The sequence below is a fragment of the Cupressus sempervirens genome, chromosome 4, assembly GCF_028749045.1.
Source record: "Cupressus sempervirens isolate cs-2001-9-10 chromosome 4, ASM2874904v1, whole genome shotgun sequence".
In the NCBI taxonomy this organism is placed as follows: Eukaryota; Viridiplantae; Streptophyta; class Pinopsida; order Cupressales; family Cupressaceae; genus Cupressus; species Cupressus sempervirens.
This window is the reverse complement of record NC_143121.1, coordinates 65,300,556-65,315,483: the sequence shown is the minus strand read 5'-3', so window position 1 is coordinate 65,315,483 and position 14,928 is coordinate 65,300,556. Positions and strand designations below refer to the sequence as shown.

The 14,928-nt window shown below is 37.7% G+C and overlaps 1 protein-coding gene and 1 pseudogene across 1 annotated transcript in view; both read right to left on the bottom strand.

Annotated features, from left to right (window-relative positions):
- The window catches only part of LOC149559960 (protein LEAD-SENSITIVE 1-like), a 73,311-nt gene that overhangs the window by 36,433 nt on the left and 21,950 nt on the right, over positions 1–14,928 (bottom strand). The gene's annotated exons all lie outside the window — the stretch shown is intronic.
- Positions 8,765–10,155, bottom strand: LOC149559961 (seipin-1-like; annotated as a pseudogene).

The following is a 14,928-nucleotide window of genomic DNA, read 5'->3' as shown; positions in this document are numbered from 1 at the left end:
ATTCTATTTAACCTAATAATTTAATTTAATCAAGATTAAGCTATGGCAAGCTACGAAAATTCATGTTATTCCGACTATAACTCTAGCTTAGAGGGAATGCAAAGATACAATATGTTGCTTTGAGGCCAAACTCAACGGTCCCCCTTAAGGTTTCTGTGGATTGAAGCCCTTAAGCCTTTCTTGGACATGTCCTCAAGGCGCTCAGGGACGTTGACCTTACCTATCTCGAGATAACCTGTTGGCTGGATTTATACAGGCCTTTCCCATATTGTATCCCTACTTATTCCTTCTGGCTTAGATTTAGACTGGGATTGAGCATGGATATTCTTTAATTGAGTTTATTCTAATTATTATAATAGATAACATACTTACCTTAGAGATGCATAAAGTGTGGTTTCGCCAATAGAATATCTTCCTTCTGTGTTGGTGATGTATTTCATATCTAATTGTATCAGACATAGATTGCAGAGTTATTTGTTTATTCCCTTTAAGGGTACTATGTATAGTGATTTGTCAGGTTACCTCCCAATGGTGCTCTCTGTTATTTAACAAAGCCTTATACCAATCCTTTTAATGTCCTTTTTTTGTACAGTGATTGTCCTGTATTTATCAGCTATATATGCCATTTGTGCAAACAATGTTATGAATTCCTTTTTTTAACTGTTTCTTATCTATGTGGTAATATTATTGTTTTTTTCCTTGAATATTAATTTTCTCCTCTTATTGTTGATCCCTCTTACTTTATCATATTTATTAATCGCCATGTATAATAATACCCTCTTTGATATCCTCTACTGTGTGGGGATCCTCCTATTCAAAGCTCTTTATCTGTATGGGCTGCATAATATTCAAGTCTATTTCAATTGATGTTTCCAAAGTCCCTTTTTCCACATCGGTTCATTGTATTTACAGCTCTTTTCCACAGAGGTTCAGTAACAGGTTTGTAGTCAGAATAAATTAACTATTGTGTTTCGTTCTTGTTAGAACTAGTCGGGCTGGGTAGTTAGGAGGTGAGGGAATGTGTCGGTTGGTTTGGAAACCAACACATTCCCTCACCTCCTATCTACCCAGCCCGACTTCCAAACCAAACCAACTCACGCATTCCCTCACCTCCTAACTACCCAGCCCGACTAGTTCTAACAAGAATGAAACACAATAGTTACTTTATTCCAACTACAAGGTTGAAGGAAACAATCATGAATTGCATTTGGCAAACAATATATATTATTTTGTCAAAGCACAATGCCTTCTGCACAGTGCATATTCTGAATCATTTTTTACACATGTCAAACCAGAAAAAGTGACTGAAAGACCTGTCGTTTTCTTCAAGCATGATATTTGCAAAGATAAAGTTGTCATTTTCTTCAGGCATGATTAACGGCATGGAAAGACAAAACCGACTCTTAAAGATTTGAATGCTGTTGAAATGTGGTTTTATAAAAAAAAACATTTTGTCTTTTCTAAGCCCCATTGAAACAGTTACAGCCATCCATACATGCAAAAACTATGGAAGAAGTCGAGTCTAAATATGTTATGATATAATTATGTTTATCGGGCTTCTGCCTATTAGCATATTGTTCATATTTATATTTCGATGGAGATAATTAAAGACAAAATTGAAGTGGTTAAATTATAATATTGAACATGGTCACAATTTTAAGAGAATCGGTAAATATGACAAGTAGCTATGTTGTTTGTCTCAGTCGGTTTGTGTTATGGATCTGACATGTTCAGTGCTAAGATAAATAAAACTTTGGTTTTGCAAATGTACACTGAGAAGTGTCAGTTTGAAAACCGACAAGGGGATAGGGCGACTAAGTTAAAAACTACCTTGTCATTCCAACTTCCTGTTGGATAAAGATTGTTATAAATATGTCTTGCTTGGAGTTCGAAGCATGGTTCCTCTAAGTAATAAAAAAGGAAGTCGTGAATATCTATTGAAAAAGAAAATCAGTTGTTGTTACTGTATTGACGATATGTATGTTGGAAGAGTAGCATATGATGAAAAATCCGTGAAGTGAATACGACTCTAAGTGTTGCTGTTGGAAGTAATACAATAAGAAATTCCACACGGTTGATTTGTAACTACATGACTTGCAGAGGCTGTAAGTGTTCAACATGACAATTGTTTTAGAATCTGATATAGGTATATTATTCTTAGAGAATGCAGTTGTTTTCAAGATAAAATTCAGATCTTTATATTTCCTTCTTGTATTCAAAGTCTTTATACCTTATTGGTTGTGTATCTTTTCAAAGTCCCTTTAGAGTTTATCGGCTGCTACCTTATCTCCACTTATACTTAATTTGGATTTTATATCTTCCATGTGCCTTTAATTTATCTGTTTTGCATGCAGTCAAAATGATTTGTGAACCTTTCATGTTTACCAATTTCATATATTCTGTCTTCTCGAATCTGCAGGCATCATAGACTAAACGTCTTCATGTATTTATAGGCTGGCAGGATGCTAGCTCTGGTAACATTTGTAATGTCCCTTGTTGTAACTTACATAATTTATTTCAATTCCTCAATCTGAACTTTTTGCAGACCAAATTTTGCATATCTCATTTTCTCCTATATATTTTTTGGGTGATTGATATTTCTCAATTTACCTTGATTTGTGAAAAGATATGTCTTATCATTATATTATTTGTTAATATTAATTTATTATTGTGTTATTAATTATTATTTCTTCTTCTTTTTTATAAGTGATTTTACTGATTTAAAAAAGTGTTACATTGATAGCATAAATGGCCTTACACCCTTGATTTTCACCATTACATTGCAGCCCAAAATTATCATTTAACTCCTTTGAACATGGGCATGAACACCCCCATTACATCCCGACACCAACAAAGACACTAACAAACACTAACAACATGACTAATAGAGGACACAAACACACAGACCATACAACAAGGAAGTAGGCCCTATTAAAGAAAATGGGCAACCAAAAAACACCCACACTGAAGCTCACCCGGGATACCCCCAGCACGCCATCATGTCCTCCCTTGATTTGTTGATCATCACTTCACCTACCGTATCCACTTTACGCTTCTTCCTACCCATCAAAGGTGGCAGCACCTTCCATGCGATTTCATCATAATCTCATTCTTTAATTTTGCTTGGAGTAAACTTCCTCTTTCTCTTCCTTTCTTTTGTCATTCGCCTCTAGTCCTCCTCCTATTTGACCATGAAATGAAGTAGCTCCATCAATGTAGAATGAGGCCCCCCGTCCTTTGCCAAACTAGAGTTGAAGTACTGAAAATGATGGAAGTTTGCACTCATCCTCCAGACCTTTGACTCTTCACCAAACACATTCGACTATGCAAAAATCGACACCCATTTTTGCCATGTCCAACCACTGCTGAAACTCCAAATGCCAATCAGGTCTAGACATAATTCAATCATTCTAGCAGCCTCCTTGTTCTAGGCCAAGAGAAATGACCACACACAAAACAAAGAAGAAATATCTACATTCGTCTAATGGCGAAAGTCTTTCTCCATAAACTCCTTAACAAACAGCCGCCCAATAATTCCAACAAACTCCTCATCAATGTGAAACACCTCTACAAGACGGCATAGTGAGATCTCACTGTGAAAATCTAGTGTTTGTGTTGTCTTTGGCATCATCAAAAAAAAATTGCCTCCATTTTGCACTTATATTTTTAACTCTACACATTGTGGAAAGACAACAACATCTGGATTTTGGCTCTATTTAACATTTTCCTTTATCTAGAAAGTTCTTAGGTGCCTACATAATGGTAATGACGCCTACCCATTGTAAAACCTGCTATCCTCTGCCCATAGCTTCAACACTTGCCAAAGGACATCCCCTCTACCACCAACCACCACTCCACACCATCATTGTTGGGGTCCATTCATACATCCGATCGACTAAGGGGAAGATATTTAAGTTAATAAAATATCTCTAAAGTCCTCTATCACCTCTTATTGCTCTCCTAAGTTCACAACAACATTAGCCATTTTGTCAACTAACTCATTCCCTCCCATCTAGTATGGGTAACTAGAAAACTTTCAAATCCATCTAGTAACCTTCGTATCCTCTTGATAAACTTATCTAGAAACCAAGTATCCAGCTTGCCTTTGATAATGCCATTAATCACAATTTGTGAGTCCCCATAGAGATGGATTTGCTTGCCACCATATTTCTTGGCAACTTTAAGAACAAAAATTGTTGCCATGCATTCAGCCACATTATTCGTCCCCTTTGCTAATGCCTTTGCACCTAGTATGACACACCCCGCACCACTACGTCTCCGATTGCTTTTTGATGCCCCATCAAAGTGGACTCCAAACCATCCTTCCTTCACCCTTAAACCCTTCTCCCTATTTTCTTGATTTGCATTCGAAGGATTAACCATTGGGAACCTATTAATGGGCCTATAACTTTATCAATATTAATATTAATACAATTTACTTTATTATGATTATTAAAGTTTTATCATTTTATATAATCATATTTTAACATATATTATGCAATACTATAATATGATTACTTTATATTATTATTTTATTAATTAATTATTTATCTATATATTAATTACATGAATTTTATTTTGACAGGGATATCACACAAAGATGCAAGTGTAATAGAGGAACAAATATTAGTCATTGAGAACCAAGTATGTAAGAGATACTATATGGCACAGAAACCTTAAATCTCAAGCATCAAGCATTTTGTAAAATACTCTGCTAGTTTTGATCCAAGGTTTTTTCTTTTAGTAGTTTCTTTGATGGCATGAATGCATGATTTCACATTTCACTAGCTGTTCCATTGGTTTGATGTGTTTATGCAGCTTTCTTTGCTCAGCAATGAAGAGAAACATACACTGGATGAACAAAAAAACTTGTATTTGTGCATAAATTGAAATGATAATGTTCCTTTTTAATATGCAAGAGCTGATAAGAATCTACAAGAAAAGTGATACAAAATTATGGCCTTTCATTGCATGTACCAATTTGCAAATGATTTTTTCAGTGCTCAAAATTACATATACTGGACCAAAAAGGATGTAGCAGCACTCAGAAATACACAGCAGCATATAGGTGTTGTGAGGTTTTCACACCATCACACCAAAAACTTTGGGGACCCCCTTTTTCGGGTAGGGCTTGGCAATTTTCGCAAGTGTTGTAAGTCTTTGTTTGCCTCAGCAAAATTTTGGAGTGGTCCAAAGGTTTTCAAATTGACGATTTTTACACCTTCGACGCCTTTAGGCCAGGAAAGGATTTGGTTATTTTTCACCCGGTGCGAAACTTGACTTTCCGGAACATGTAATTTTATCCTTAGGCCAAACAAGTTTCAACAACAAATTTTTTCGATGGTTAAAATAATATCTAGCAGGACAAATTGCAAATTTTGTACTTAGGCGGATTTTGAAAATTTGATACAATTATATAAGCTTGAGCATTTTCAAAATGATTTTTTAGATTTAGTCATTTTCGAAAATCTTGAATTTTTTGGTGAAAAGAAATTTTGATAGTGAAATTGGAGTTAGGGTTTGAATTTTGAGTGCCAAGAAAAGGATTTATTTTGTTAAAAAATTGAAATTGGATTAAATTGCAAAATCTCATTAATTTGGTTGAAATTTAGCCTAGAGGATTTTAGAAATGTTAAAGGAAATTGGTATTTTGGAATTGAAAATCAATTTTGGCTTGCTAGATTTGATTCTAATGATATTTTAATTGCCAAAACATTATTAAATGAAAATTTTGACATCTTCTAAACTTACCTTGTTTCTATTTTGCAATTTCTAATTAAAACTGGCAATTAAATGGGCCAATTTCATTATAGGGCTAAGTAATTTTAATTTTGCATTTAAATTTGGGCCATTAATTAAGGGACTAACTTAATTTTCTTTTCCCTCTAGGCAGGTCGGCCCACTTGGAGAGGCAAAAAGTTTGGTATAAGAGGGGCTTCCCCCCTCTTATTTCCTCGTTCATTCTTTCCACCTCCTGTTGGTGTTTGAAAACGCTGGAGGGTGTCCAATTACCTCGATGAGAAAATGACACATCTAGGGGCAGCTAACTCCCATTTTTAACACATCACTTCAGACACCGGGCCAACTATAAGGCTTGACCCTTCTTCTACTTCAGGCTCTGCAAGACCTAAGCGGGTAGACCTCAGATTCAATCGATATCATACCAGTGCAAAACATATCCCTGAATCTATTTACTGTAGATGAAAACCCCTTATATCTCCTAATAACTCATGAAATGACACAGATCTACAGTAGCTAAATGCAAATCTATGAATCTCATAAGCTGAGTGAGGGTTAAACTATTCTAGCTCTTCAACATAAAATGTAAAGATGATTTGAATTTGATTTTGATTTTATGTAGATGGGGAAAGTGGATGAAAACCAGATATGGACAACAAACTAATGATCCTATAGCTGATCAATGCCTGATCCATTGGGCAATTCATGAATCTCCCTCATGCATTTTGAATATCTGATACTTATTCATATATTCAGCTATCTGATCTATCCATTCACCTTGTAAATAGACATCAATGTTCAATTTAAATCTCATTCTTACCTGATATCCTCCTCAATAAATCTGCAACCCTATTGATTTCTTTGAAGCATTTACATAATTCCTTGAATTACAAGCAACAATGAAACAACATACAGCCTTAAGGGACTGCAACTATGACCTAAGCTCTTTGTTCAAAGATCATAAAACATTACAACTCACTAAGAATGGAGACAAGATTTGAACTGAAACTAAACACTTGTTGTTCCTTGTATTGATTTCCTTGAAATAATACATAAAAATGCATGAAATTAACTCATAAAGAACCTAATAAACCAAACTATTCAATGAACAAATGTTGTCATACAAGAGAGAAAATGGTAGGAATGAGAAACTGATGGGATGGGAAGGGGGTATCACAGCCAAAGCAAAGTTTCATGGTCTGGAACCAGCACATCCCAAGTCTTCCATTCAGAATTCATCAATTTCAGGGCCAGTCCTACTAACTATCTTCATACCAGAGAAACTTTCCAAATTTTCCAAACCTTACAAAAGAGAAGAAGAAAGTATAAATATCAAGAGGACAATTCTCGGATTCAACTTGCAATTGACATGTGTCCCCTCTGAATTCTTTCCTAAGAAGCTCAAAAAACCTCTCTCTACCTTCTCTCTATAACTGCATATCTAATCCCATCATTTGGCCTCTACCAGATAGAAATATTTGAGAAATTTCATAATGAAAGAATGCAACTGATTTCTAATGTTAAAATGAACACAAGGTAAAAGTAGCATATCAATTGAAATGTAACTTCCAGAATGCAAGAAAATTGTTTAAAGAAAATTTTCTTCACATTCAGATCCCAACAAGCCTTTAAAACTGCCCTCTAACCAATTTTGATGCTCCATGATCAAATCTGCCTATTCCACTAAGAAGGACCTAGGAATCAAAAAATGGCTTACAACGTGAACCAGTGAAGACCTATGCACAAATTGACTTCTGAAATGGAAAATTCAGATTCTCTCAATTCCGATGGTATATTGAAGCGCCCATTTTCGATAAAAATAGCTTCTATTATGGCCCTCTAAAGTTCAGGGCCTATTCATGGCTTTGGCAACTAAAGGAATAAAATTTAAAAGTTTATAACATTCTATAGTTTAAACTATAGAAATTTATCATTTGAAACCAAATTTTATTCAATTGCAAACTGAACGCACAGCAATATTTGGATATATTAAATTTTTGAACTCTTTTATACCCTTCAACCATTCAGACCACACCACCTGTCATTCTCTGATTGGCTCTAACCATTGAACTGCACCACATGTCACTTTTTGATTTGCCAAGCGGGACCCACCTTCGAACTCCTCCGGATTCTTCAAATTTCTGGCAAGTCACCAAGTCGCTTGCCGAAATTTCTCAACTTTTTCGGTGGCAACATGGCGACCACCAAATTCCAACAACTTTTTCGGCGAACTAATCCTACTCATTGATGCCACATCATCGCCACCTCAACGCCACATCACAGCCAACTTATTGTGCCACGTCATCATCACCGAGTTGCTTTGTTAACTCCCTTGCAACTTTGTCATGGCGACATAGCGACTATCATTAGATCCGCCGCGTGTCACCATCTGGTGACCTCTGATCATGATTTGCCACGCCAGCATTTTATGTATAGCTTGCTCACCACATGTTGCCACTTGTCACTACCTGATTCATTAATTGTAACTACACATGGGACCCACGTTGCATTTTACATTAGAGTTTGCTTTCGCTAGTTTTCGGAGTTTTCCGGCGACTCGCTATGTCGCTAGCTGAAAATCCTTGGATTTTCCGGCTAGCGAGGTAGTGACTAGCCGGATTTTCAACCTTTCCGGCGACCTGCAACTTGCTGACATCATCCTCTTTACTGGCGTGTTCTATCAAAATTTAATACAGCACTCACCGCTAGCGTAGCACCGGGGTCCACTTTGGAGCATGCGGCTTCCAAAAGCCCACACTTTCAATTCATGTTAGCTTCAGTGTTATGTTGTATTTAAACTTTCAAAACTCCTCTATCCTCACAAATGTGGGATAATTATATTTGCCCTTGCTCACAATCTATAAGCTGCCTAGGCTTTGATTTCTTTTTAGGGCGTGGAGTTCCTTTTTTTACTCCTTTCTTTGTCTGCATCAGATAACCCTGCTGATAAAAGAATCTCTTCTCTTTTCTACACTCTCCAAGCCAGCTCGTGGGTGTCTTCCTCTTCCATGGGTCTATCCTCTGCTCAAGTGTTGTATTTTCCCCTTGCACAAAACGTGGGGCCTCTTTTCTCAATGATTGCGGCTTCAATGTTTTGTACAGGGTGCCATTCTTGCATGCAGGCTTCCAGATTGGCAGATTCTCCCCTACCACATACACAAAATGTCCATTTCCATTTTCGAGAAAACTCTTTAATCCAAGGAAGCTGAGAACGAATATCAATTTCAACATAATACAATTCAGGCAATCCTGATGTCAATGCTTTTGGTTGCAATATTATCTTCACTATTTCTGTTGGGATATTCTTCTCTCGGTAATCAATGAGATGAATTACCACAGTCTCAGTTTCTCCAAAAATACCCATCAATATAGGAAGACTCATTGAAAACATTTTAGCAAGCTGAATTGGGCCACTCCTGAAAGGCAACATACATGGCTGGCTAGATTGGGCAAGAACCTTATCATCATTGGAAATGAGCTCTGCCATTACCTAAAACATCCCAACATGGCGGTTGTGATCCGATTGTGGCATAACAAGGGTTACAACTGCAGAGAACTTGTGTCTAGCTGGAATGATTCTTCTTCCAGGAACCTTTTCGTGGTTAGCAGGAACCAACGGCACAATTGCGCTAGTATTGGACTACGTATAATCAAAATACAAGAGTTCTCTGATAATAATAGGCTCCTCAATCCACACTTAAACAAAGGCAATGCCGAGAAGTAGTGAAAATAACAAAAGTAGAAGGAGCATGACACAAACATAGGTGGCAGCCATGCAACCAAATCCCAACTTCCTCAAGACAAGACCCCCACCCTCGATAACCTTGGGTGGAACCTTGGAAATCATGGCTATGTTTTGACTCACTACTTTTGTTGCCTTGTCCTTCGCCTGCACCGTTATGTGCACAGGCTCTGCCACCACAGACCAACACAAATTCAATACATTGCTTAAAACTGCAGAAATGTGAAGATGGTTTTTACCTGCAAAGTCAACAATTTTATGATCCATGCTGCTGGCTTCAATATGAATCCACTTATATCTTCGGCGGCTTGGTTTTCTTGTTTGGGAAGGGAAAGAATCTTGGTTTCTTCCATGTAGGTATATTCCCTTGCATTTCCCCTTCCTCTTCTCCTATGCTGGTATACTAAGCTTGGACTTGAAGAGCAGCTTTCCTCCTCTGTAACACTCGAGGTAGAAGCCATTGATCTTGCTCTTCCTATTTTTTACCACATTGCAAAATCTCCTCCATTTGGCAAGCACTTCTTCTGAAGAAATTTTTTGATTTCACTTCAAATTGATTCTCTAGGCATAGCTTCAACTCCATCATCTTCCCCATTTATCTCATTTCCCTTAAAGCTGGCATGTTATTTAATCAGTAAAATGGCACATTTATAACCACATTTTAACCCCCACATTTTCTATTCAGTCTGATGCAATTAGTCGGGCCCTAGAGTGGGTCCGGCTAAAAAAAATTCGCTTTCAAACAACTGAATTGCAAAACTGACTCATTCATCCTCCAACACTGATTTGAAACAGATTCAACAAATGCTCTATCATTAAAAACTCATTTTATCACTTCCTTGCAACTTGTCAAATTTGTGCCAGAGGGTCCTTTGATCAGCCTTAAAAATTGATCCAGACATCTGACCAAGCTTTGAAACCAACAACACTGAATCTCTGTTCCACACACTTTTAGCTCGTCAAATCTCGTCTCATGAAGAATTCGGAGCCAAAAGATATTCGCTGTCAAAGTTGACCTCTCAAAACTACCTGCAAGAAAACAAGTTAAAAAGCAGTAAACTGGGTTTGGATTTAGCTTTGAAAACTAGGCAAATGGGCACTTGAGAAGATAAAAATTGGGACATTGGTTCTCTGTCATGAGGACATTATAAATTTGCAATTTGGGCTCATGACGAATAACAGGACGCGAATGGAAAGCGGTCAAAGTGGGCTACTTGGATTTTACGGATTGGAAACACTAATAGAAAGTGATTTTTTGCAAATGGAAATGACTTGGAAAAGTGTGCAAATGGATTCGTCAAGGTTTGAAAATTGACACACTTGAAGTATTTTCGGAGGACAATAAAGTGGTACAATCCATTCGATTTCACCTATCATAGATTTCAAAATATGACATCACAAACAAGGGTTCTAACAAATCTGCAAATGCTGACACCAGTAAAAAGATAGAAATCGCTAAAACTTGAAACATAACAAGCCTCTAACGTCTACAATACAATGCAAAAGGAAATTTAGCATTTTGGTCAACTGGTCAAAAGTTATAGCATGTCAAACAAGGCTTCCCAGAATTGAACATTTCTTATCAGCATGATATTGATAACTGACCAACTTTGAGAGATTCAAAACCTAGTCAAACGGACTTGAAACGACTCGAAATCTGAAACATAGGTTCTCAGATATGGACACTAAATACTCCTAAAGCAGAAAGTCTTGAAACGTAACTGGATGCAAGATATTCAGTTGCAAACATAGGCTCCTGTCGCTGTTGGACACTTCGGTGAAAAATGCAGATTTGAAATTTGCTCAAAACGAGACTTCACAGAATGGCTTAGAATGGCGATTTAACTTCATGGAACAGGTAGACGCACTAAATGGAAGGTGTTAGAAGCATTGAACACCTCTTAAGCCTGAAAGGTACAGCTAGGTACAAATGCATTTATGGGGCTTGATTTGACTCAAAATTGAAATAGATGCTCAAAATGAGAACTCAATTTTGAGAGCCAACACCTCCTCTTGCAAGTTCGAGCGATTTTCTTCTAGAGAGCGAATTTTTAGCTAAGGCGATTTTTAGAGATCTGATTTTGCATTTTGGCAGCGATTTTTTCTTCCTTGGATGGGCGATTTCTTCCCTAGGGCAAATTCGAAGGAGCAAATCTGATTTTTGCAAGTTGGCCGATTTCTACCCTAGGTCAAATTTGTAGTGAAAGCCTGATTTTTGTGAATTGGCAGCATTTTTTTGCGGTCTGATTTCTCCATCCTTGGCAGCAGTTTTCTTCTTCAACTTTGGCAATTTTATTTGGTGAATTGGCAATGTGACTTAAGGTCTGAATTTTGACAATTTTGGGCAAATTTGGAGAACTGAAATTCTGATTTAGAGCAGATTTTTCTGCCCTAGGGCAGCGAATTCCTTCAAATTGGGCGATTTTGGCAAGAAGGTCAAGATTTAGTGGAATGAGCAGATTTTTCAAGGTTTGTGAATTCTGATTTTTGCTAGGGCATCATATTTTGTCAAGGACTGAAATTTTTGAGATCAGATCCGAACTTGAAGAGGGTCCCATTATTGGTAGAAGCATGATGGTGATAACAATGGATCAAACAATCAAGCTCTTTCAAGATAATCAGGATGCCTACTTCATTCATATAAAGCAGAATTGGTTAAGCGAAGGCAAGAAGGGAGTCACCAAGGTGTCAAAGCTCACCAGGTCAGATTGCAAACTGGAGTATGTCGATCTTGTGCGGCTCAAGGTATGCAATTTGAGAACTGGATGTACTACTTTATTGATGAAATTGAAAATGGAAAGAGAAAATTTGATTGGGCTAGAATTATAAGTGAAAATTTAGAGTTGCAACTTAAGACAGTGCAAAATCAAATGCAATTATATATGGGATCCTATCTTTTCTATCTAATTGCGAGACTATATGAAAATCCTGGACTTAAGGCCTTAGGAGTGATTGGCAATGGGCTGGGCAATGTTTGGTGCATGAGTGCTATCCACAGCTTCATTTGCACAACACCAAAGATTATAAGATATTTTATGATGCCTTTTCCATGAAGACGGTAAGGATATTATAAGGGACACTTGCTAAGAGGCTCTCATTGGAAGCGGAAGTAAAAGTTAAGAAGTATGGGAGTTGGTTCATCCAATTTCTGCAATTTAAATACATTAGAGTGGCAGGAAGTATAATTTGTCCCAAGAGACTTCCAAGGTACCCACCCAACAAGATAGTTTTGATAGAGTTGGCTAGGCAACTTGAGCATTATGACAAGATGATGAAACTTAAAGGTGAGATAGGGATTACCTTCTCATTTGGAATAGGCAATGATACTTGCCCCAATCTCGTTGCCTTTGCAGCTGCGAAGAAAGAGTTAGAGCGATATCATCTAGGATGGTATAGAGCAAGACAGGGATTTGATCCTAATGGTCTTATCATAGCATCTCACGAAAACACATTCAAACATACTCCTACTATAGAAGATTTTTGGGCCAATGCACAGGATGACTTTCATGTGAGGAAGCTAGCTTTCTCAAGATTGTCAGTGGACATGATGAAGGCAATCAGATGGAGAGGCCCTGATATTCTCAATCAACTGGAAGCTGATGAAAATGTCCTAAGAGAGGATTCTGATACAATGGATGTAACAGAATTGAGGCTAGTAGATTGGGATGATCATCAGGATCCTTCCTTGGAGGCAGTTACAAGGACAGTTGATCTACACACTGAGTCATGATAAAATGAGAAGTTGAGGCAATTACAAAGTTAGAAGGTACGCCTTACTTATGAGAAGATGAACCCAAAGAAAGAAGGTCCAACGGAGTTGGACAAAAAGGTAGGGGCAATAGCCAGCAACAAAGAGTAGTTAAGAGCAAAAAGAGAAATTTGGAAGTTGAGAAAAGCAAAGAACATCAAGAGCATCCAGAAAAGAAACAGAATGCAACACCGTCAAGGGAGAGCATAACTGAGGCTAGAAGCCAAGACATTAATACAAGTGGACAAAGGGTCTCGATAGAGGTGAGTTTTCATTCGAAATCAAGTAGTTACAGTAACAATACTGAGTACTCTCCACTCTCAGAGAACCAACACGAAGATAGTATGACAGTCACTATTGAGGAAATAAGCCAGGTGCCTAAGGCTGTTGGTGATGTTTTGCTAGTCAAACCGAATCCAAATTTGGGGAGATGCACTACCCCGCTAAGGTTAAGACAAATGCTTATGCCAAGAGGTGAGGTGGTGACTGTCCAAACAGTTGAAGATATTCAAGCGTTAGTGGAAAAAGAAGATAGTGAGAAACAAAAACAAATTGCAAAAACGATGGCAAAGGTAATTAGGAGTGATGATGAGGGTCACCGAAAAGTTCAAATTGCTATACCAAAGGTTAGTAAGGCAGTGGATGAGATTGTAGCCTAGGAGTATGAGATAGTTGAGCATAACTTGGGAAGAATCACAGATGACATGGAATGTGAGGAGATCCAGGAAGGCATGGTTTCGATTAGAGAAAGGTTAAGAAAGGCAAATGAGAGGATTGTAAAGTTGGAGGCCGAAAACAAGTGTTGGAGAGATTGCTAGCATATCCAACAATTGCATCAGGCAACCCTTCCACAAGACAGCAGGAACAATATAGAAGAGATATAGGCTCAGCTACACGAAGTCAAAGATTGGACCAGTGATATAATTCAAGATGAGCAAAATTTCTTGCCTTCCTTTATCTCGACATTCAGGTCATTGGTGGCTATTAGAGACAAATTTAGAACATTTGAAGGGGAGTGGACAGATTTCCTTCCAATCAAGGACTTAGCCATTCCTAGGCTACAGGCATCTATTGAGCTACCAGAGAGATATTTGGAGAGAACCAAGTTGGTAGATGAAGGAGGAATGAGTACAATGGAGTCTTGGTTTGTTGCCTTGACTATCAGATTGAGGATACTTGAAGAGATACAGAATGAGATTGCACAGGACAGCCCAGGCATTGACACTTCCATTTCAACCATGATGAGCGATGTTGGGGCTGCACTTGATTTTGAAGATATCAAAGAGGAGAAAGTCAATGAGACAGATTTGAATCGAGATCGGATGAGTTGGGGAAGGTTGCCATCAAGAATAAACATTTGGGCACCCTTGCCTCCCTCAGTGCCTTTATCAAATATTCAAAAGAGTATGAGAAGGATCATGAGAAGACACTGCAAGCAGCAAGCAACGTGATGAATTCAGCTGAGCACAAGATGAAGCACACGCCTTGCCCTCTCATGAAGGAAGTCAACGATAGGCTAGCCAAATTCATTGCCTTGGCTAAAAAGATGAAAGAAAAGGGTAGAATTATATTAGAAGATCATTTGATGCAAGCCCAAGTGGCAAATTCTCCTTTTTTCTAGGTTAGGATAGGTGTTTGATTCTGATTGGCTACCATTTTGGTGTCTTCTCATTATTTGCCACTTTTCTTTTTTTTTTCA